The 25416-nt window shown below is 37.4% G+C and overlaps 2 long non-coding RNA genes across 11 annotated transcripts in view; one reads left to right on the top strand and one right to left on the bottom strand.

Annotated features, from left to right (window-relative positions):
• The window catches only part of 1700023F02Rik (RIKEN cDNA 1700023F02 gene), a 79883-nt gene that overhangs the window by 1554 nt on the left and 52913 nt on the right, over positions 1-25416 (top strand). For 7 of the 10 annotated variants that reach the window (NR_168557.1, NR_168558.1, NR_168559.1 and 4 more), the window contains exons 2-3: positions 11269-11332; positions 22583-22704. This is a non-coding gene — a long non-coding RNA (RIKEN cDNA 1700023F02 gene). Of the gene's footprint in view, positions 1-3187; positions 3309-11268; positions 11333-22582; positions 22705-24650; positions 24811-25416 lie in introns of all 10 variants that reach the window. The other 3 variants (NR_168565.1, NR_168567.1, NR_168560.1) reach the window with 3 other exon arrangements.
• The window catches only part of 4930407I19Rik (RIKEN cDNA 4930407I19 gene), a 34219-nt gene continuing 28226 nt past the window's right edge, over positions 19424-25416 (bottom strand). The window contains exon 5 of the long non-coding RNA NR_131070.1: positions 19424-19587. This is a non-coding gene — a long non-coding RNA (RIKEN cDNA 4930407I19 gene). The remainder of the gene's footprint in view (positions 19588-25416) is intronic.

Raw genomic sequence — 25416 nt, 5'->3', positions numbered from 1 at the left:
AAAAAGTGGGAATGGGTGGGTGGGGGAGATGGTGGGGAAGCGTGTGGGGGACTTTTGGGATAGCATTGGAAATGTAAATGAAATAAATACCCTATAAAAAAAAGAAAAAAATTTATATTCAAACGTATCTCCTACATGAACCCTGATCTGGAATTGGAGCCATTAGGTATGATCCATAATCAAATAACAGGAACTTCTTTCAACAGAGAACTCCCTGGTGATTCTCAACATCGTAAAATATGGGGAGCAAAGTTTACTTTTTACTGTTGCAAAGCAAGCAGTTTACATCAGTGGTCTATCTAGCACAATTATGCTGTAGTACCACAGAGAAGAACAGTCATCCCAGGCAGAAACCACAGGTGAAGAAAATGGGCCAATTAGCACATGTGGTTCAGGACCACTTGCTTTTTGTAGGCGCAGGGCTTGCTGTGGAGTGAGCAGAAGAAAGGCTGGGTGCTGAAAACACTTTGTGTATCTCTCCTATACTGAGTACCATGAATTTGGGTCTCAGATTCTGCAGTGAGGTGCTGGCCATGTGGGAGTTAATATTTGACAAGTTTTTACAAAGAACATATGTCAGCTTAATGTCATTTGCATCCCAACAACTGACATATAGAGATTTCTAATGCCCTCCAGTACTTGGCAAAAACAAAACTAAATCTTTTGGTCAGATCATTTTGTAATATTATTTGGTAATATTATTTTTGACATATTTCCCTTTTTTAGTCTATTGGCTATAAAAGTTGCACGAAGTGTTCAGCACAAGATAAAAATTAAATAAATAAGAAGCACTATGTGAATAAACAGCTAAAAATGAAAAAAGACAATAGAAGAAGGGGCTTCATATAAAAACATTATCAGACAAAATTATATATCCAAAGACAAGATTTTAAATTATGGAAAAATACAAAGATAAATCAAGTTATTGAAAAATGTCATAAACTCCACATTGAGTTCAAAAGCAGAGAGGATACAGCTAATGAGAGAATTAGTAAAGGGAACCAAGACTAAGAAAAATACATTACATTTAAGGACAGAGATATGAAAGGATGAAAACATTTCAGTACACATGTAAGAATTATACAAGTTTTAATAAGATGTATGTATGATATATAGCATGAACAATATCTATATATTAATATAGTAAGACAATAATTTGCAGTGACATATAGACACATTTTATTATATGTTATTATTAATATATTAATACAATATATAATGTTTAATAGGTATAAATAAATATGTATTATACTACAACTGTATATTATATATTCAATATATAGTTATTATATATACATATATGTGTGTGTATGAATCACAAAACTCAGGAAATAGAATAAGGTAGAAATATTATTTTAGGAAATAACTGAATATATCTGGCAAATTTGAGAAGGTTTATGAATCAGTTTTGACAATATCAGATCAAACCTTTCAATGAATTGAAAAAGTAAAGTGAAATGTAAGGAAGGCCAGGAAATAGTAAACATATCAAAGGTAAGAAAAGGACTGCAAAGGAGCAACAATTAGATCAATATCTAAATTATTAATAAAATGAAAAAATTATAGACTACTAATATCCAGTGATGATGTAAAGATAGTAAATGAAATATTTCTAAACTACTCCAATGATATCGTAGGGGTTTACTATATTACATCCATGTTGGGTTCATTGTAGAATGCAAGATAAAGCTTCTTGACAATAAATCAATATAATTTATTGCAGAGTAAAGGAGAAAGGTAAATGGATTATTTCAATAAAAGAAAGATAAGTTGGCAAAATAAGTTGGAGGCATAGCTCAGTTTGATTAGTACTTGTCTAGCAAGTACAAGACCCTAGGTTTGTTCCCCAGCATGACACAAACAAGGTATAGCAGTGCATGTCTATTGATAGCAACACGAGGGGACACAGGTAGGAGAAACACAAATTCAAAATAATTTTTGCTACATAGTGATTTTAAGGCCAACCTAGAATGCATGAGACCCTCTCTCAAAATAAGCTAAAGAAAAATAGGAAGAGTAGCTTTAAATTATTATATTTTAAGCATATTTATACAGGGATTTGTTCTATTCTATGTGATCTTAGCTCTCTCTAGAAAATGGAGGAACATTTATTAATCATTTCTTATTCTTTCCTTCAAATCTTCAACTTCTTAAAAAGAAAAACCCTTCCATATTGGCAAAAGGATAAAGTTTTGATTTTTTAAGACTTAAACAAGGTAAAGATAAAAGTATTTTTTTTCCTGGTTCTGTGAACCAGGTGGGGCTGTAAGAATTAGAAAGCAGAAATTTTATCTGCTTTTTCTGGAAATTGCCCAATAGTCTGCCAATCAATAATTCAATTTAATTTGTAGCTTTAACAGGATTTATGAAAATAAGGCCAGGGAAATCAATAAGTTGAAATCAGAATGTATTTCTCTGTATTAGTAATAATAGTCAGATAATTTAAATATGACCACCTATAGAAGGGTGGAGAAGCCCAAGTCTTGAAGAATAAGTACAGTCGCTGTATTAGATGTTCATGAAGCAAATATAAAACAGTATCGACAGTGATTCTTTTTGTATGTGTGTGTGCATGTGTATGCTCATTAGTGTGAGGACAGAAGACTGCATTCCTGGGGTGTTGTTTCTCAAGGGTTGTTGTATACATTTTTGAGATAGAATTTCTCAGTGACCTGGAACTCACCAAGTGTGTTAGGATGCCAATGCAAACCCTGGAAATCTGTCTTTTACTCATCTTCTGGGTGTTTTTAATAGCAACCAGAACCCTTCATCCCATCCCACACCCATCCTTTACATGGATGCTTGAGATTGAATTCAGGTCTTCATGGATGCAAGGCAAGCATTCTTACTGACTGAGTTACCTCCTTAGCCACTGAAAATCTTAAGATCATAAGGAACTGGGATAATGAACAATGTTCATGCACAAGACAGAAGATGCAACACCATCAGCCTGTCAATGCTCTCTGAATGGATTGACAGTTTCAATGAAGCTCCTGTCAAATCACGGAGTAGTTATAAAAATATTGTGTTTGCATGTAACTTGACATGTCAATTTGAAAATTTTATGAAAATGGAACAAAAAAAGCCCAAACCAGTTAAGACACAGAGATGATGAACGAACAGGAGAGACTTGCTTTGGCATAAAACGGAAATCTGTTTCAGATCTATAGTAATTAAGCAAGGACAGCTCTCTTCCAGAATAGACCACTGGTTCCTTGGGTGAGAATGAAGACTTGCAAAGAGCCTGATGGTGAGGATAAGATTGCTTTGTGAGAAGTTTATACATCAGAGCAGTGGGAACAGAGCAGGTAGGCCTTTAATATAAAAATGTGTTTGTACAATAAGGTAGTGTATAAGAGAAAAATGTGATTTGAACCTCAGAGCATATGTGAAAATCAGTCCCTGGAGGAATAGCTATAAATGTGAAAAATAACTTCCAAAGTCCTTAAGAAAGTAATAAATATAGCCAGGACTTGGGATAGAAAAATGCTAAAGATTTAATAATTTCAAGGAAAAGATTTGAATGCTGACTTTATAAAAGTAACAACTTTAAGAACACTTAATTTAACTTTTATTTATGCATGTACCTGCATGTGAATGTGTGGTGTATGTCCTTGGAGGCACAGGAGTTACCGGTGGTTGTGAGCCATGAGCGTGGCTGCTGGAAACCGTTCTTGGGTCCTTTGGAAGAACAGATTTCTCTTCACCACTATTTCCCCACTCCAGGCCTCAAATAAACAACTTTCTATGTTAAGGGTACTCAAAACATCCATCATTAGTCAGAAGCTTATATTTATGCTCTAAATATTTCCAAATAGTTTATGTGAAAACAAAGCCTTTGAACAACTTATGAGAACATTTATAGGCACTAATAGCCAAGTGACCAGTGACCTCAGAGAAATGTCATAGAGATGCATAGAGATGTCTAGTGGGTACCAGTAGAGTCTGCATGTTGGATGTTATCCCAGATCTCCTGTGCTTATGGTCTGATCCCTGCATGGGAATCGCACCCATTATGTAATGATGTAATGGAGAAATGAGAGCTAATGTGAGCTTCTCTGGTCATGAAGGTTAAAACCCCATTCCCCAAGTGCTATGTGGGTCCTTAGTCTTAGTCTCCTTTTGTTACCTGTATCATTACACATACCATACACATACACTGCCTGACTGTAGATGACTAAAAGGATAATTATGTACTTTTATATGCTCATCAAAATAGTTAAATATGACAACTGACGTTACTAAGTGTTGGCAAGACTAGAAAATACTAGAAGTTAATGCAAGATTGGTCACCAACCGTATATATTCCACTTTGATGTCTATTTTTGTGATAGACACCATGACCATGAATCACTGGGGAAAGAAAAGTTTGTCTTTCATTTTTGGTAACAAACAGTCCATTTTGGAGGGAAGTTGGGGTAGGAGCTGAAACAGAAATCTTCCAGAAATGCTGCTTACTGGCTCGATTTTCGTGATTGGTTTAGTTTTCTTTCTTATACAACCCAGGACCACCTGTCCAGGAGTGGTATTAATCATAGGATTTTGGGCTCTCTGACAGTTCTCCACATAGGCCAGTCTAATCTTTGCAGTTCCTCAACTGAAGGTCCCTCTTCCTCGGTACCTCTTGATATATTGAGTTGACAAGAAAACTGACTAGGACACTCCTTAATTTGGGAAGCTCAGAAGATTTAGCAGCCTTGGGATAAAGAAGTCTATTTAAATAGGCTTCCAGTATGTTTCTGCTTCTGTGGGTTAGCTGATCCCTCTTTCAATCAATGGATATAACAGCTGAGGAAGAACAAGACATGTTCAAAAGAAGTAAAAGAAGGCTAAAACCCACCAGGCACACATGTAAGGACAAATAAACATTCTGAAAGGAACATTCTCTCTGTCCTTTTCTTATTTACTTTATCCCTCCTGCTCCAGACTTTATTTACATGTCTATTTTGGCAAATAGAAATGATGGGGAACCTAACTCCAACCATACCAATATGTATAATAAAAAGTTATGATGTGTTTACCACAAGAATTTAGCCATTTGCAAGCAAACCAAAGAACGGAAGGTGATTTCACAGAGTTGTTGAACATACAATTCTGGATTTAAGTTTGGATACAATGTTTTCCTATGTTTTTGATTGTGTCTAAGGATTGATGAAGGTTTAATTTCACTGCCCTAAGTGCAAGACTGCCCTTAGTACATTGGACATTGTGTGCAGTTGTTGGTGTAGCTCTGCCATAAGGCACTTACCAAGAATGACCAAGATTCTCTAGGTTCTGTTCCTTGAATCACCCATAAAAATCTGTCTTATGAACATTTTTAAGGAATAAGATACAATCTATATACATTTTAAAAACAGCATCTTGGAGGTCACCAAGATGGTTTAATAGGTATAAGACTTAAACACAGGCTCAAAACACTGAATTCAACCTCAGGGACCCAAAAGACAGCAGGAGTGAACCAACCATGGAGAGCTGACTTTTGATCTCTGTGTGCTTGCTCAAACAATACTACACTCATTGGGAGTGTTAATAAATGTCTCCTAGCAATAGCCACTACTGAACACTTGTGAATGGCTGAACTCTTGAGGGCCCAAGGGGCTTTAAAAGCTACCCAGATTGTCATCATTTTTATGTATTTTCTTATCAGTAAGGATTAATAAAATTGGGATACCTTCTACTTTAAGCATACTTAGCTCAACAAAATATTTCATTAGCTTGCTCTATGCCAGAGCCCTTTGCTTTGCCTGTTTGTTCTGATTGTTTCTCAAATGGGTTGCAGGCCTGCATTATTCACTGAGGTTACAAACCAGCCTGATGACCTGGAAAAAAATTATGAGAAGTCTTTAAAAGGAGCTCAGGAGCTAGGCTGTGGTAGTGGTGCACACCTTTAATCCCAGTACTTGGGAGGCAGAAGCAGGCAGATCTCTGTCAGTTTGAGTCCAGCCTGGTCTACAGAGTGAGTTCCAGAATAGTCAGGGCTACACAGAGAAATGTATCAGTACATTTTTGGCAGCAGTTTCCACACAGGATAAAACTTACTTATTTTCAAAACAAACAAATATACAAACAAACAAAAACATTTTTTTTCAATAGTTCTACAAGCTGTAAGTGCAGTGGGGGAACCTTTCATTACCTCTGTACTAAATTAGAGGATGGTTAAATGAGAGAAAGTCTTTCTGTGACCCCACCAACCCCATCATGGATTATAGAGGAAGAAATGTCATACCAGACAGCAATTCTAATATGAGATACTGTGGCTGACTTAATTCACCAGTGTGCTACATGTTATGTGAATAGAGAATTGAAATCTGTTCTTAGAATTCAGAGAGGAGACGTCCACAAATCATCACATCCTAGATGAGGCCCATCTAGTTGGCAGGCACTCTTTAATGCTTTAAAAGTTTTATACTCTCCAGAGAGGAGTTAAATGCAGTTTTAAGTGCCACTTGTTGTACGTTCTGGAAAAGTACAGAAGAGTGGGGACATTAAGGTCATGGTGCGTTGTTATTGAAAATGAATCCCATTTTGTCTCCACTTCACACTCTTCATATATTTTTCATAAAATAGACCCATCTATATTTTAAGATTTATGATCGTATGTTTTCATTCTGCCCTTTTCTGGTGTGTTGGCTGGCTGTTATTTCTTCCTTCGGAGAGTTTGTCCAAGTGCTGGTGGTCCAGTTGTTAAAAGTTTTTATTTTCTAAGGTCTCAGCAAACTTGGGGCATGAATTAGTGAAAAATAAAAATGGAAAAGGATGTAAGTATGGAACTATTGTGGCTGATGACAAATAGAAGATGCTGTGGCAGGAACAAAAAATAAATTTTCTTGCATGGTAGGAAAAGATCTAATTCTTCTATGAGTCTCTTAGGGTTTAGCTAACACAACTTTGTGTGATTCTTCATTTGCAGATAAGGAGTTTGAAATGGCTTTGCTTTCATCCTTTCTTACCCACAAAAGTTGGCAATAGCTACGTAGCACAAGAATAAGTTATCAAATGCCTACAACGTGCTTTAGGGGGTAGTAAAAACATAAGGTCCTCACTCTTCCAGGGTCACTCTTGGTCCATCTCTGCTTGTTGGTGGTGAAACTGCCCTTCACAGGCTCTTTGAAGATTGTCTATCACTTCAGATAACTTTCTTGTCATAAGTCTTTTGTTCCTTAGTCCCAAATGGACAAGCTTTACCAATTCCTCATCCCCATAGGCTCCCAAATGTCCCCTTTCTCAGCTGCAGTCTGCAGACATAGTAGGAAATGTAAAAGCTGTCAGTTACCAAAAAGGCATATGTGGTGGAGAATATCCCCCTAGGCTATGACATTTGAGCATCTCATTCCTAGTTAGTGAGGTTGCAGGTTAGCTGAGGAGGTGTGGTTTTATTGACTGCACTAGATCACAGGGCAGATCACAGGCTTTGAGGTTTCAAAGCCTCTTGCCACTTTCAGCCCCATAGGTCTGTTCTCTCTGGGAACTCAGAAGATGTGAACTCTCAGCTTTCAGATCCAGCTAACACGATTGCTTACTGCCATGCTTCCCATATTTCTCTGAATCTGAAAGTCAAATAAACCCTTCCTTCAATAAGTTATATTGATCATGGTATTTTACCAACGATAGAAAAGTAACAACTTTATATTTTCTTTCTTATCTTCATCTGTCATCCTAACCCAGACAACCCTATTGTGTTTTGTATTTTGGCTTGGATTCTCCTATTTTAAATACACTTTTCCCCTTCCATCTGGCTATCCTCAGAGATGAGTATCTGTTTCCATGGATGCCAACTAGCCTTACAGATGCATCCAACTTGAGGCCTGTGTGTTATGTGTGCTACTAGGGCTGTGTGTTATGAGGATAGCTATGAATGTGACACAACACAGAATCATAAACATACTTAAAGAATTAGGACTTTTATAACTCAATTGTATAGTTCTCAAGTATGAACACTGCAAATGCTATCACGGTGTACCAGTGTCAAAAGGTTGAATATGCCTGGAGATAGCAGAAACAGGTAGGCATAGAGCAATCAGATACAGTTGATGTCAGATGTCCACTTAACCAGACATCCTGTTTAAATTCATCTTCCTTCCTTCCTTCCTTCCTTCCTTCCTTCCTTCCTTCCTTCCTTCTGTTCTTCCTCCCTCCCTCTGTTCCCCCTCCCTCCCTCCCTGTCTCTCTTTCTTCATTTATTTACTGCATTATGTATGCATGTATTATATGTATGTTTGTGTTCACACATATGAAACAGTATATGTAGAGGTCAGAGGACATCTCAGAGGAGTCAGTTTCCTTCCTCCACAATGTGGTTTCCAGGGTTTGAACTCAGGATATCACAGCTGGAGGCAAGTGCCTTTACTTGCTGAGCCATCTTGCCTTTCAATGACTTCCTGTTTCTTATTCACTCTCAAAGTCTAGGGACCATTCAACCTTTCCTATCTTATATTCAATCCAGGTTACTGGTAAGGCATTTCTCTCATAAAAGGAGTTTCAACTGCTTTAGGGCAGGTGGGATTTGGATTTATGGTACATGAAGGATGACTTTTGTGCTGAGTTGGTCTTTGTTTCTTTTTTTAAGCTTGAGAAAAGGACTAGTAATCCTCATATTATTCTGTCATACTTACAAGCAACATGAAGCGTTCTCTCTGAGAGGTATCAGAGTCGGTCTTATGGGTGTTACTATTATTATCACAGTATGTCTTATAGTCTTAAGTAATCTATATGAGGTACAGACAAGTTTTGCCCATTTTTTATTATTAAGTAAGTATTGAAAAGGTAGAAGACCTTTCCTTTTTTGGGTGGTGGTGGTGGTGGTGGTGGTGGTGGTGGTATGTCCCAAAGAAGACCTTTTCAAAACAAGGCTATTTGGGAGAAAGATGGTCCAGTTGATGCTTAATGTGGGAGGATCCAGTCGACCAGAAGTGATGCTACCCATAGTAGGACATCTTGGATGGTATGGGAGAGTAGTCTGAGCAAGCCAGGGAGAGAAAGCAATTATTACCATTCATGGATGGGCTCTGATTTTGTTCCTGTTTTGAGTTCCTTCCTTGGATTTCCTCCATAAGAGTCTGTAACAGGGGAGATGTAATTGACCATTTCCTCCCCAACAAAACAACAAACAAACAAACAAATAAACAAATCCAATATCTCCCACAAACCAAGATCTTTCCTCTCCTTCCAAGTAAATAGTATTTCGCATTTTTTTGCACTCTCATTGTTTAAAGGCATAAATAAAGAGATTTAATGGTTTTACAGTATTTGTAATTTTATACTTTGAAAGTGTAAACCATATTCTGCTGTGTGTGACTCTATTCAAAAGTATTTCAAATTTATAAATGTTCCCTTCTTAGCCCATTTTCTGTTTTTTTAGAAATGAATAGCACAAACAGAGCAATTAAAAAAAGAAGAAAGTTTAGTTAGCAAATAGTTTTGACATCTAAGAACAAGGCATTTTTATCTGTTTCTTATCTAGTGAAGGTCTTCTGGACACATAGCACTGGAAGGACATGGTGAGACACAGCAAGAAAGCCAGCCATCTTATTTTTAAAATAATGTCACCTTAGTGGTAACTGAGTAACCCAGTAATCTGTTAATATACCAACTGATTAACCTCCTTATCGGGGCAAAATCCTCAGGACCCAATCAAGCCCTCACAGTTTCATCTGACCCTACTTCTAAGTGTTTTCCAATACACATGTAAGTTTAGTGTGAATTTTGCTAGAGACAGGGAAATCATATAACTTTATACTCAAAATTATATATGACTAAATTTCTAAATTCTATGCTTCTTGTAGTCAAAAAACATGATTTTGTTCACCTTTGTATTCACAGTGCTTAGATATGCCTGTTGCTTAGAAGGCAGAGCATGGTTGTTAATAGTAGGTAAACAGCTTCGTGATTTAATCACTGATAAAGTATACTGATAAAGTGTAGTGGTCTAGATATCCAAAGTGAAATGAGATCTCAATAATAATTTGCAGACATTTGTAACATTAGCACTAGAAACTCAGAAGTTGAGGTCTTTGTGATCACTTAGCTGTCTTAGATGTTTTCTTGTAACTTCCTATACAAAATACCTGAATAAAGTAGAGGAGGGAAAGTTTATTTGTATTCATAGTTCCCAGTTCATCATGGTAGAAAGATGATGACATTGGGAGATTAAAACATTGCATATTGTATCTATTGTCAAAGAAGTGGGAGATGAGTGCCAATGATCAACTCTCTTTCTCTCTCTCTCTCTCTCTCTCTCTCTCTCTCTCTCTCTAGTCAGATGTTAGTTTTAGGGGTGGGAATGGTCCCTCCCACAGTTAATGTAGGTTTTTCCACTTTAATAAACCTATTCTGGATAACCTCTTACAGGAATGCCCAGAGGTTAATCTAACCTAGATAATCCCTCCTGTATGTGCCCATAGGCTGTCTCCTAAATGATCCCAGATCCCATGAAGCTGACACTCAGAATCAACAATATATCCCACTAGCCAATGACTAAAGAAGGGTTTGGTGTCTGCACTAGGTTCCGAGGCCAGTGGCAATAGAAGAAGTGGCACATCACCTCAATCTGGCCTCAGCATAGTACTTAGATGCAATAGTAGCCTCCTTTTATTAATGGAAATATTTTTTCTGTATTATAAATATTAAAATGCAGTCAAATGAGTAGATGTTTAGAAATATGATGTATTGGGTGTATAAGATGAACAATTGGATACGAATGAGTGGACAAATAAAGGAATATATGGGAGACATGTATCCCATCCACACAAGAAGATTGGTCAAGGTAAAAAAATATAAAAGGGCAAATGTCATTTTGCATGTCCTTCCTATTCATTTACTTAAAACTGATAGCTGGTTCTGAGAGAATGCTAATATTATTGAAATGTAAGGCTTCTTGGGTCTTACAGTGCATTTTGAATTTTTGCAACCCAAAAGGAGATAAAGGTATTTAAATTTTGGAATGAATCATAAAAAGCATATTCTATGCTACATCTGAGAGAGCACATTCTCTTTTGAAATCCCCAAAGAATTAACTGCTTTTCTACCTTCTAATTATATGAAGACCAATGAGGGTTACTGAATATTTTGAAGATATGGCATTCTATTGCTTGTTATTTTCCCTGTATAATTTTCGAATGATTTTAATGGTAAGTTTCTCTATGAGGAACAAGAAGAAATAAACTGTCCAAAAAATTAAAGAAAAAAAGAGGTAGAAAGACATTTAATGAAGTTGTTTCCTTGAATTGTACTTTGCATGATAATTGGAGACTTCTTTTCTTTCTCTTTAAGACATATTTGATACCGAAAAAAGTGAACCCCAGGAGAGGGCTCCAAGCTTCAGCTCTTGTCTGAGGTGAGTGGTGTTTCATTAATTTTCTGTGAAATCTCCTTAGGTGACAGTATAATTATAATATTATACAGCTTAGCTAGATGGCTTCAAACGATCTGGCACTGCAACCCCAGAAAGGAAGGGTCACGCAGGATACAAGGAGGCTTCAAGATTTCATTTGAAAAACTAAATACTCTTGGCAAGGGACAAAACTGTTAATGGGTTTCTGTACTTGAGGTGACTCCCATTGCTCACTAGGTAGCTCACAGCTCAGTGCCATGACTTGAATTCTTCACGATGCCAATCACATCTGGTTCTACTTTCCCTTGCCTTGGGTGAGTGCATGGAAAAGTGGACTGACTGAGAAGTATTGCAGGAAGGGAAGATTAATTACTCATGCTTTGGCCTGAGGGTAGAGGAAGGCAGTCCTGGCACTCAGAGTAACAGGGGAGCCTCTTAGTGGGGTGGAGCAAATGGCTAAAACATTTGACTGCTGAAAAGCAGCTTTCTTTCTTGTCATCTCTGAGAACACATTAATATTCATAACTTTTCACACAGCTTTAATTGGCTATCTCAGTAGTGCATTTTTGAATTTATCACTATCCATCAATTTCCTTGCAGAGTAGGCTGCCTGCTGCTTTTAGTGGAGGTTATAGCTAAAAAGAACCAGGAGTGTCAGGTCTGGTATCAGCACAATGAGGAATCAGATTTCTTACTCTATAGTATCTGTAGACCTTGGCACAGTAACAGAGTTCAATTTTCACCTACCTTGGTATGGCACAGAGAAAAGGAGAAGCCCATCAGAGTCCAGGATTGGCACACTAGAATTTGAACTTTGTTATTTCTCATTTAGTACTTTTTAAACAAAAGCTCCTAAAGTGGTAAGGCAGCACAAGTAAATTGAATGGAGAAAAACAATTCAAATGATTTGTATAGCATTAGGGTACAGAGTTCACAAAATGCTTTCTGGCTTGCTTATGTGTTTGGTCGGTGATATTAAAGGATATTAGATATTATCAGAGGATCTTCCTAATGGAAAGTTGAGCTAAATATAAATTTAAGGGAGTTCACATGCTGTATGACTTTGAGTATAGAATCTATGGACAATCATTAATTCAAAGAATAAGGTCTATGGTTGCTTTTGGTAATTCCAAGTCCTGAAATGTAATGTCTCCGAGTGAACCTTTCTAAATGCTCTGACCATTTAATGCAGTTTCTCATGTGGTGATTCCCTAACCATAAAATCACTTTTATTGCTACTTCATAACAGTGGTTTTACTACTGTTATGGATTGTAATGTGAGTATCTGATATTCAGAGTATCTGATATATGACTCCCAAAGGAGTTGCCACCTACAAGTTGGGAATCATTACTATTGTATCTGGTACTGGGAGTGATATGCTATTCAACTATCGTGTGATGCCAAAGAAAAGAAATGAATCATTACTTTTCTTCTTGGTGAGATTACAAATTTTCTTCTTTATTTAGTATTATTTTGCAGAAGTAGGGATTGAACACAAGACCTTGCATGTGCCTCTCAAGCATTCTACCACTGAACTGTATCCTCAAGACTAGATTATCTTTTAAAGATAATAAGTAGCTTGGATAAACTTTCAAAGAATGCATATATTTTAGGAGCTTTCAAATTGCTCACATGTTAATCTTTGTATCTACATATTCAAAGTTAGTGGAGAATTTAATTATCACATACTACTTTGAAAGAGGGATATTTGGTTGAAAAAAATACTCCCATATAGTTTTTGAATTCAGAGGATTTTAAATGTTAAAGAAGTGTTGGAATTCTCAACTGAGGAATACTGAATGCCTGAGAAGCACTAGAAAAAAAAAGTTCAACATCATTAATCATTGGGAAATGAAAATCTAAACAACCCTGAGATTCCACCTCACACCAGTCAGAATGGCTAAGATCAAAAATTCAGGTGACAGCAGATGCTGGCGAGGATGTAGAGAAAGAGAAACACTCCATTGCTGGTGGGACTGCAAGCTGGTACAATCACTCTGGAAATCAGTTTGGCAGTTCCTCAGAAAATTGGACATAGTTCTACCAGAAGATCCAGCAATACCACTCCTGGGCACATACCCAGAAGATGCTCCAACACTTAATAAAGACACATGTTCCACTATGTTCATAGCAGCATTATTTAAAATAGCCAGAAGCTGGAAAGAACCCAGATGTCCCTCAACAAAGGAATGGATACAGAAAATGTGGTACATTTACACAATGGAGTACTATGCAGCTATTAAAAACAATGAATTTATGAAATTCTTAGACAAATGGATGGATCTGGAGAATATCATCTTGAGTGAGGCAATCCAATCACAAAAGAACATACATTGTATGCACTCAATAATAAGTGGATATTAGCCCAGAAGCTCAGAATCCTTCTTAGAAGGGGGAACAAAATACCCATGGAAGGAGTTACAGAGACAAAGTTTGGAGCAGAGACTGAAGGAATGACCATCCAGAGAATGTCCCACTTGGGGATCCATCCCATAAACAACCACCAAACCCAGACACCATGGTAGATGCCAACAAGATCTTGCTGACAGGAGCCTGGTATAGCTGTCTCCTGAGGGGCTCTTCCAGTGCCTGGCATATACAGAAGTGGATGCTCAGAATCATCCATTGGATGGAGCACAGAGGTCCTCAATGAAGGAACTAGAGAAAGTACCCAGGGAGCTGAAGGAGTCTGAAGCTCCATAGAAGGAACATCAATATGAACTAACCAGTACCCACGGAGCTCCTTGGAACTAAACCACCAATCAAAGGAAACACATGGTAGAACTTGTGGCTCTAGCTGTATATGTAGCAGAGGATGGCCTAATTGGTCATCAATGGGAGGAGAAGCCCTAGGTCCTGTGAAGGCTCTATGCCCCAGTAGAGGGGAATGCCAGGACTGGGAATGGGAGTGGGTGGGTTGGGGAGCAGGGCGGAGGGAGGAGTGGATAGGGGATTTTTCGGAGCGGAAACTAGGAAAGAGGATAACATTTGAAATGTAAATAAAAAAATATTTAATTAAAAAAAAAGAAATGTCATTTAAAGTGTTGCTTAGGCACAGAATGACAATCAAACCTGTTCCAAAATTTCTGAAAGATTATCCAACTAAAAATATGAAATTCTTTCTGAAACCGAGTTACTCTTGACCCTTGTGGGTTGCCATGTGTCTGATTTGAGTGGGGCATAAATACTTTTTAAAAGTCAGCTTCAGTACATTCGGGTTTTCACAAAACCCAAGTATGAGACATATAAAAATAGCCGGTAAAACATGAATTTTGTATCCTTTTTTGAATGAGGGTGTTAGTGATCCTTTTTTTTTTTCTTTCATTTTTTTTCCTAACTCTTTATGGCCAAACAAAATAATCTCCTAGATAATTAATCTTCTAGATAATTTGGGGGACAGAAACTGTTAAATGTAGACATCTATATTTTCAAGTAGACATAAAATTTCAAAGGGTAGGTGGCTTATGTTACATACATCCTGCTGGTTTGCAAGTTTTTTTTTTTTTTGTTTTTGTTTTTTTTTGAAGAAACGTTTTTTGGTGAATCACCAAACAACAGGAAGATAAACACTTAGGTCAATGATATATTCCCTGTCTTTCTTTCTTCTCATTTGTTTTAAAGATAATAATGGCCTTTCTATTCAGCCATAAAAGAAAATGGTCAATCTGTATGTCTGTGACAAAATTCTGAGTGTTTGAGACAGACACAATATTCAAATTTAAGACTAGTGTGAGGAGAGTAAAAAGTATGGCATATTTGATCAATAATTCAGCTGTGAAATGATTTCTGTACATGTAGGGATATATTATGCATGCCACTTGTGTATAATGGACTTAATTTCTGACTGGTAAGTGGACTATTCTAGCTGATGTGGCTGTTAAATACTTTGAATATCATGTATAAAACAGAATATGAAAGTGATAATTTGGATATAAGGCTATTTGGACTCATTTTAATACAAAATATAACATAAAGTTGGTTACTTAAATATAAAATTGTCATGATTTCACAAGAAAATACTTAGGACAATTAGAATGATCTCTACGGGCACTATCAAATTGAGTATTGATCAGTCAATCAAAAATCAGTTAAAGCAGAAAGTTTTAAAAAATAGTTCTTTTAAATTAAAACAAATATATATACATATTAGATATTAAAATTTTAAATTATAATTTTTAAGTTAGCATACTTTTATTGTAATATCCTCCTCCATAATTTGTTCTCATTCATTTCCCTTCCATGCTCTACAATGTCTCCTCTTCCTCATTTCCCACAAGCTGTTCCCTCCTGCTGGTTCTTTTTCTTGTCCCAGTTGGTGAGCCTGCTGCTTCTTACGTACATGCATATGTTACTCTATTTCCTACTTTCCTTACTCTGTCTCTTACTGTCTCTCTCATTCGCTCATGATCTCTGTTCTAGTTTTGTGACCTAAACACACACAGACACATACACACAATCACATCTAGGGTGAGTCTATTTTCTGACAATCATGAATAGTGCTGAGTGAATGTGGATGTAGTAGTATCTCTGTGGTATGTTGCCTGATAGGGTTTTCAAAACTAAGTATACCTGAACCATACGGTTGTTCTTTATGTTTATTTATTGAAAATCCTCTACATAGATTTCCATATTGGCTAGACCAGTTTACACTTCTACTGATAGTAAATAAGGATGCCTCCTTCTCCACATCTTTGTGAGCATTCATTGTCATCTGTTTACTTGATAGTAGCCATTCTGACTGGGGAGGTAGAATCTATAATTTGTTTTAATTTACATCTCTCTTGTGGCTAAGAATATTGAACATTTTAAAAGATTTTTTGACAGCTTGTATTTATTTATTTATTTATTTATTTATTTATTTATTCTTTGAGAGCTCTGGTTCTTTAGCCTAAATATCAAAAGGCAGTTTTGTGTTGTTGTTGCTTAATTTGGCTGTTTTTAATATATCTTCAATATTAATTCTCTGTCAGATATGTAGACAGCAAATTTTCCCTTTCCATAGTGTCCCATTCGGGTTTTTGGTTGCCTTTCTTGTGCCAAAGTCTCTCAATGTCATGCAACCCTGTTTATCAATTCTTCATTATTTCTTGTGCTATATGAAAATCCCTGATTATATCCCGAAGTGTTTTATGTATGTTTTCTCTAATGGTTTCACAGTTATGGGTAGTACATTAAAGCTTTTGATACCTTAGGAATTAGCTATAGTGCAGCATGAGAGATACTGATCTGGCTTCATTTGTCTACTTGGGAGCATCTCCTTTTCCAAACTCCATGGTCCTGAGGAATGTGTACGACCACTGTGTACCCAAGATAATCTCTTCATCTTCAAATACTTATCTGCAGACTGACCTGACTCAGTTATAGGAACATGGAATATACTTGGATATTTCAGTCATTGTGTGCTACTTTAGGCTTCTTCTTCTCTGTGATGGGAAAGGACAAGACAATTTTAAATCATTTAAGTTTATTTAGGACGAGCATGCCTCAATGAGTGGTCATTATTCTTCATACTTGAAAATAATTGAGAAGAAGATTGGTTATTTTACTGGGCAGTAGAGACCATCACAAGGGGGAGGGAAGGGAGAGAGGGGAGGGGGGAGGGGAAAAAGGGGAGGAGCAGTAGAGGGAGCGGAATAGAGCAAGCGAAGATCGAGCCATGCAGAGGTAATATAGAAGATAGAAACACATGTTTTGTTTTTAAATATTGAGTAGAGGAACCCAATTCACGAATACTCAGAATCATAGGAAATGAGGAGGAAAGAATCTGAATGACAGGACACTGGCTGCACAACATATCATTGGAAAATGGCATGATCAGAGCAATGGATATGAGAAATGAAGTCATAGTAATTTGTAGATTCCTTTTATCACATTCACTTCCCTTCACCCCGTGTGTATGTGTGTGTGTGATTTTGTGCTTTCACAGTGTTAAATCCACCAAGTCCTAGATGAGATGCTTAGGTGTATAAGCTTTCAAGTGTGTGACAATTAGTCTGCTAGTTGACTACTTGGTGCATGAGAAATCACCTATCACAGAGAACTTAAGGCATCGATCTATTTAGTCTTGATTCCAAATGAAGTAGCCAGTGGGAAGTTTCTGGAAATCTGTTGGGCTTGGCAGGGCTCTCTTGTGTGCCTGTAGTCAACTGCCAGGTTGCCAGGTGGCTTTACTGGCCCCATTTGGGCTCTCTTTCATGTGCATTAGGCCCCCAGCTGAGACATCTGTCCCAATTTACTGTCCTATGCATGTCTCATCCTAAGAGCCAAACTGGTCATATCCTGTTCTTTTTGAGATTATAACGAAATTACATCATTTCTGCTTTCCCTTTCCTCATTCTCATATACTTCTCCTCTCTGTCTTTCAAATACATGTCCTCATTTATCATTAATTGTTGTTATATGTCTATATGAGTGTGTATATATATGCATTCCTAAATATATATGCACACACACAAATATATATATATATATATATATATATATATATATATATATATCACAAACATAAAATTATATGTTACATTTTTTTTCAGAGATTACCGTCTTGGTATTTTGGTATTGGATAACCAATTCATGAGCTCTTCTCTGGGAAAGGCTTTCGCCTCTTTTAGCATTCCTTAGTTGCCTGTAGTTTTTGTATGGGTTTGAGGCCTTGTGGGTTTTCTCCCTGACTTCCTTAGCATGTTTTATTGTTTAAATCTTTGTTCTCCATTTTTAGCTCATGTTTAGGTAGTCATGCTGGTGAGACTTTATAGGTGTAGCTTCTGACATTACTATGAGGCACAATCTCACAGCAAACTCCCTGATCCTCTGCCTCTTCTAATCTTTTGGCCTCCTCTTATACAATGCTTCCTGAGCCTTAAATGTGGAAATTGTATTGTATGCAAAAACATTGGAACTGGGATATAGGACTCTGTTGGTTATAGTTTTCTGTAATTAACTGTGTCTGTTGCAAAGAGAGACTTCCTTGATTAGGAATGAAGACTATATTTTTCTGTGGGTATAAAGATAAACATTTAAAATATAGTTATGGATTATGTTGTTTTAGTAAAGTGGTGACTATAGGTTCTATTCGAATAAGCATGGTTTTACTAGCCTTGGGTAGTTGGATAGGTTTCTAGAACTAGGCATGTTTTCCCTCTTGTCGAGTGGGTCTTAAGTCAAATTAGAGAGCTGTTGGTTACTACCAATGTATGCATGCCATTACGGCACCCTTAGGGTTCTCCTGCCTTGCTGGTTGTTGGTTATTGTTAACAGGAGATACAACTGGGTATGACAGTTGGATGCTTCTCTCCTTTAGAAACTTGCATGGTATCTTCTAGTAACATGAAAGCTAGTTTTTAGGGGGAAAGCATTCAGGCCAATTTTAGCTCAGATGTCTTTGAGCTCTGTATATGAAGTCCATGGTTTCTTTAGCAATAGAGACTTACTTTCCACCTCTAGTGGGCAACCAAGGGAAATACCAATAGCCTTGTAGTGTTTTATGAAAATCTGTTGGACAATGCTGGCCAACAGCTCAGAGGAGGGCTTCTCATGTGATGGTGTTGCTATTTTGTGAATATGTTGTGAAATTGTCCTTGGACCTTGACAATCACTGTTAGCCTAGATGAGAAGTGTTTATTTAGGATACATATATATATATATATATATATTCCCCCTCCCCCCCCATGGACTTACCTTTACTATAAGTTTTTACAAGGTAGATATCCTTATGATGGTTTTGGCCATCCTTAATCTTATTTTACTTCTTCCTTCCTCTTCTGTATCTATCTCCCTTCCTGTTCCTAGTTCCAGGCCCCTCTCTGGCTCTTTCCCCAATTTGGTGATTAGATCATTTATGTCTTGCTATTCCCCCTCTTCCCTATCTTGGCAACAGTACTTTTTAAAATTTCTTAGTTTCCATAGTTACTTCATGATAAATATTCACATCTGAAGAATTAGAACTAGGAGCCTCCAATAAGAGAGAAACTCTGACATTTGTCTTCCTGGGTCTGGGTTCCTCTCACTCAATATGACCTTTTCTAGTTCCAGTCATTTACCCACAATATTAGTGATTTCATTTTTAATTACAGATGAATGGTATTCAATAGTGTACATGTACACATTTTTATTATCCAAGTTGATATTTCTCTTGGAGCTTTGTAGTTTTATGACCTCTCATGTGTCAGTTGATGTCCCTAATTCTTAGGCAAATGGTAGCCTATACAGGAAGTCCTTTCTTATTCGTACATCATGTAGAGCCAGGCTAGTCATATTCCTAATGGGAGAAGCAGAAGAGAAGAACATGAACACCAGAAAGTCTCCTGATATTTATGTTTACTACACTTATTTAAAAAGCTAATCTCTATTGGAGGATGACAAGTTAGCGTTTTGCTAAGAGGATGTCAAATCTCATGACAATGTACTAGTTACAGGGTAGGGGGGACAATTGTGGACATTTCTACAATTTACCACATCTAATAAGCAATATTACAGAATCAGAATTAACCAAGGCAAATTGCACGACTACAAATCAAGACTTTTATTTCAATGATTCTTCTCCATCACAGGTGTTATTAAGTTATTTGTTGCCATTTGAGAATGTTGCACAGATTAGATGCTTCTGTAGTTGAGTGGACTTTTGAAAATAGATGATGAAAATATATTATCCAGACTTTTAGCTACAGGGAGTGGAATTAATCAAATCCTTGAATTTCTATGCTCTCAAAAGCACGCCTTGGGGCTGGAGAGATGGCCTGAGTTCAATTCCTAGCAGCCACATGGTGGCCCACAGCCAGCTATATAATGGGATGTGATGCCCTCTTCTGGTGTGTCTGAAGACAGCTACAGTGTATGCATATACATAAAATACATAAATAAATAAAATTTAAAAACAAAGAAATTATTTTTGCTAGGCATTGGTGGCACATGTCTTTAATCCCAGGATTTGGGAGGTAGAGGCAGGCCAATTTCTGAGTTCGAGGCTAACCTGGTCTACAGAGTGAGTTCCAGGACAGCCAGTGCTATATGAAGAGATCCTGTAACCCTGTCTCAAACAAACAAACAAAAAACAACAAACAAAAACCCATTCCTTTCTCTAGGTCTAATCATGCTTCATGCCTTCTCTCTGAGTTGGAGAGGTCAGAGATAAAACAGTGGGCCTTCTTTGAGGAGCTATGGACCTCTTTTACTACCTGTGCTTCACTAACCCTTGAACAGCCTTACCAATGGATACTTGATTAGACTGTTTCATGGTCTAAGAGAATCATACCCAGGCATCCCTCTGTCTGTCTTTCATGGAAAGCATCTTAGTATGATGATTCTCATAGCCTCTACTCATGTTTGCTTCCCCCCACTCCCACCAATCTGTCATTTCCACTCACATAAATGTTTTCCTTAATAAGATTTTTGTCCATTTAATCCTGTTTTAGCATTCAAAATAGAGTTTTCAGAGGATCTGAAATTACATACATTCATATATTCATATATGAATTCATATATTAAGACCATTATAACTAAAGCCGCGAAGTTATCTTCATAAATCTGTAGAGACAGATGTAGCTATTTAGCTCTGTGTGTCTCTATCTTTTAATTTCTATCAGTGTCTTGGACAGCAGAGTACAGGAAACATGCGCCTTAATGTTCTCTTGTGTAGGTAAAGGTGCTTGGCTTCAATCATGTTTGAGACAGGATAACTTGCTCACAAGTTGCATATGCCAGGCTAGCTAGACCCTGAGCTTCTGGGAATTCTTCTGTATCTTCCTTCCATATCGTTATAGCAGTGTTAGGATTTGGGGCATGCATTACTGCATCTGGCTTTATGTGAATTCTGGGGATTTGAACTTCCACCTCATCCTTGCACCACATCTACTTTACTGAGCCATCTCCCTGACCGTCTCCTGTCCTTGATTGACATCCCTTGTAATCTATCAGGAAGTTAATGTATGTTTCTTTTTTCCCATAATTACTTCCCCAATACTTTACAATAGCTAGGCTCTTCGGCTTTTTATCCCCCCCCCCCTGTGGTGTGCACTGTGCATGCGTGTGTTACGGTTATTGTCTTACTGCTGACAATCACTTGGAACTGATGTGACAGCTGTGTAATTCACCAAACTGTTGGCAGACCTTAACAGTCCAATAAAGCAATACTGCCTAATTGGTCTTGCTCATAAAACCCTGAGGGAGATTGTTGAAAAACTGGCTGTGATTGATTGAAACCAGAGAGAACACTCAACCTGTTGAATAGTGGTCCAGGCTACTTATTGTAATAAATGTTTAGCTATGATTTGAGGGTATTACAATGCTCATATGTATTGTGCACACATGCCCCTACTGAACTCTGGATATTTCAGGATCACTTTGTCAGCACAAAATCATTTGCTAGATAATCATGTTCCTCTTTAGACATTAGTGTTTCCATCATACTAGAAGAAGGAAGTCTTATTCAGGGAAGCAAAAAGAAGATGATTCTTGGAGTTCATTAAATTGAAATGTTTTTGGTAAATGTTAAATTGAGATTTAATTCCTATGGTATGTCACTCAGCCATTTAAAGGTTATCATTCTATGGATTTTAGTCTACATGTGGAGCCTGTAACTGGCCCCACAATCAAGTTTAGAATAGATTAAACAACAAAAAGAGAAACCCCGTCCCTTTAGGGCTTATTCCCAAAACTCCATCTCTTTATTCTCATGTCTCTAGGCAACCACAGATCTGCCATGTGTCTGGTTATTCTAAACATTTCGCAAAAATGGAATTGGACAATTCCTCTTTAGAATTGGTACATTCTGCCATATATTTATTATTATTATTATTATTATTATTATTATTATTATTATTTTGGTTTTTCGAGATAGGGTTTCTCTGTGTAGCCCTGGCTTTCCTGGAACTCACTCTGTAGACCAGGCTGGCCTCGAACTTAGAAATCCACCTGCCTCTGCCTCCTGAATGCTGTGATTAAAGGCATACGCCACCACGCCTGGTTCCATATATATAAATATCTGTTCTTAATGTCATGGCTACCGTGTGTACATCAGTACTCCATTTCTCTTTATGAGGGGATGACACATTGTAGTCTCAATATCCCATGCTTTATTTTCTATTTATTCATTTGTAGACCTTCATATTATTTCCGCTTTCCACCTTTGATGTGAAATACCTTGAACCTTCATTTATAAGTTTTCAGTGGATGGAGTTTTGTATTTTACTTATGTGTATTCTCTATATGTAACTGCTGCGTCATGATTTAACTTTAGTCTTTTCTGGAATTGCCAGACTGTCCTGCACTGTGGCTGTATGATTACCATAGCCCTTGACTTCTGAATGGCAAATGGCACCTGAAAGAGAAATCACTAAGTCACAGGGTCGGCTCCATCCTACTCCTCTATACTATACAGGTTAGTATCTGGTAAGGGCAAAGTGAGAGGTGAGAGTGGTAGATTAAATAGCCAACACAGTGACTCATATATATGGAGCAGAATTGGGAACTTTAGTGCGATGAGTTGGCTACCAGACAGCATCTGGTCTACCATGCTTTGCGATATGGAAACTGATCATTTGACATTTTGAGCAGTCCTAAAACTCCATTTTTCAGTGAAGTCAGTGGGATTAACCAGGTGTGAATTGGATGAATGATTTCTAAAGGACTTTTCAGACTTATGTATCTTTAAAACTAATAATGTATTTTAAAAAATGTCCAAATAAAATGAAATGACTTTCTGACAAAGACATTTTCAAAACCTTTTATTCTGCAATTCACAATCAAAATGCACTTATGTATTTGTGACTGAAACTTGTGGTTTTGTTGGGAAAGCCATTTGGGTTACAACTGAGCATCTCCACCTGGGACAGGGTCCTTTTTTTTTTTTTTTAAATATTTTCTTTATTTACATTTCAAATGTTATCTTCTTTTCTAGTTTCCCCTCCAAAAATCCCCTATCCCCTCCCCATTCTCCATGCTCCTCAACCTACCCACTCCCATTCCCAGTCCTGACATTCCCCTATACTGGGACATAGAACCTTCACAGGACGTAGGGCCTCTCCTCCCATTGATGACCAACTAGGTAATCCTTTGCTACACACACAGCTAGAGCTACAAGTTCTACCATGTATTTTCTTTGATTATTGGTTTAGTTCCAAGGAGCTCTGGGGGTACTGGTTAGTTCATAGTGATGTTCCTCCTATGGGGCTTCAAATCCCTTCAGCTCCTTGGGTACTTTCTCTAGTTCCTTCATTGGGGACCTTGTGCTCCATCCAATGGATGATTCTGAGCATCCACTTCTGTATTTGCCAGGCACTGGCAGAGCCCCTCAGGAGACAGCTATACCAGGCTCCTGTCAGCAAGTTCTTGTTGGCCATAGTGTCTGGATTTGGTGGTTGTTTATGGGATGGATCCCCAAGTGGGGCAGTTTCTGAATGGTTGTTCCTTCAGACTCTGTTCTGAACTTTGTCTCTGTAACTCCTTCCATGGGTATTTTGTTTCTAAGAAGGAATCTGAGTTTCTGGACTAATATCCACTTATCAGTGAGTGCATATCATGTGTGTTCTTTTGTGATTGGGTTACCTCACTTAGGATGATATCCTCCAGATCCATCCATTTTTCTAAGAATTTCATAAATTCATTGTTTTTAATAACTGCATAGTACTCCATTGTGTAAATGTACCACATTTTCTGTATCCATTCCTCTGTAGAGGGACATCTGGGTTCTCTCTAGCCTCTGGCTATTATAAATAAGGCTGCTATGAGCATAGTGGAGCATGTGTCCTTATTACATCTTGGAGCATCTTCTGGGTATATGCTGGATCTTCCGGTAGAACTGCTTCTATTTTTTTTGAATATGGCATAGCTTTAGATGTGAACCCATGTCAAGCAGTCTTGGATGTTTCTAACTTACCCTGAAGCTCCATGGTAGACACTATGTTTACATTCTTCTTGGGCTCAAGATGTTCTTTATGTTCATTCATAACTCACTTGACAGTTGTTTCCTTCTAAGACAGATGTTAACAATAACTACACTTTCAGAAAGCATCATATCGAAAATGAAAACTTAGTGTCCTAGAATTTACTCCTCCCATCTTTTATGGCCATTTTTATACGATGACCCTTAGAGAATGGCCATCGCTGTTCCTAATGAGAATAGCTTGAGATTGTGATGCTAGCAATTGAGCAGGTTTGCAGAACTATACCCATCTACTTTTATTGTTTTTCCCCTGTTTCTATTAGAGGTAATAAGAAGGAGCAGACTTGAACATCTCATTTTAAACTGACTGGGTAGCAGCAAACTTACAGACAAGGAATATTCGATGGCTTCTGACTGTAACTTGTACCTTTATCTATGGGCAGGAAGCTGCACTGGGAGACTGAAGAAGTGAAGAGGCATTTTGTTCAGCTCCTTTTTCATCATGCTAATAGACAGCTTTTTATCCCCTTCCCTGTAATGTACTTGCTAATATTATATCTGATCTTACTAGGATTCCATTTGACACCTGGAATTGAAAATAAGGTAATAATAAGCCCTGGGCTTGGTAAGATTGTTTCATTTCTTTTTTTTTTCTTTTTCTTTCTTTTTTTTTTTTTTTTTTTTTTTGCTATTTCATGAGCACATTGAGAATATGTTTTTGATCAAGAGCCAGAGCTACATTTCCTATATTTGTATGAGGGTTTGAGCCTAACAGCTCTTCAATAGTCCAATTCGCCAATGTGTAAGTGTGTAGAAGTGTGTGGGGCTTCAGGGGAAATGTGTCTGCTGTATCTACTCTTTCAAGAGTCCATGAAACAACTTTGCTGGATCTATTTCTTGGAAGGTGAGGAAATGCTATGGTCTGTCACCTTGAGCTGGATGTTCAGAGTTCCAAATGCACGAGGAAGCTCCATGAGCACCACAATTATGCAGATAATTTAATGTCACTCTCCCCATCTCTAATTGACAACAGTATATTTTCTGAGCCAGAAAAATAGGGCAATGAGACTTTCAACACCAATGTGAATTACCTAACAATTTAATTCCTTGTTCTGAAACCCACACGGAAAAGAATGATTTATCAATTCCCTCTACCAGGAAATTTCCATATCAGTACACAGAGTTTCTTCCAAAGTTGTCTTGATGCTG

The sequence above is a fragment of the Mus musculus genome, chromosome 10 (genome assembly GCF_000001635.26).
Source record: "Mus musculus strain C57BL/6J chromosome 10, GRCm38.p6 C57BL/6J".
NCBI lineage: Eukaryota > Metazoa > Chordata > Mammalia > Rodentia > Muridae > Mus > Mus musculus.
The sequence above is the reverse complement of the archived record's forward strand: the minus strand, read 5'-3'. Positions and strand labels throughout refer to the sequence as shown.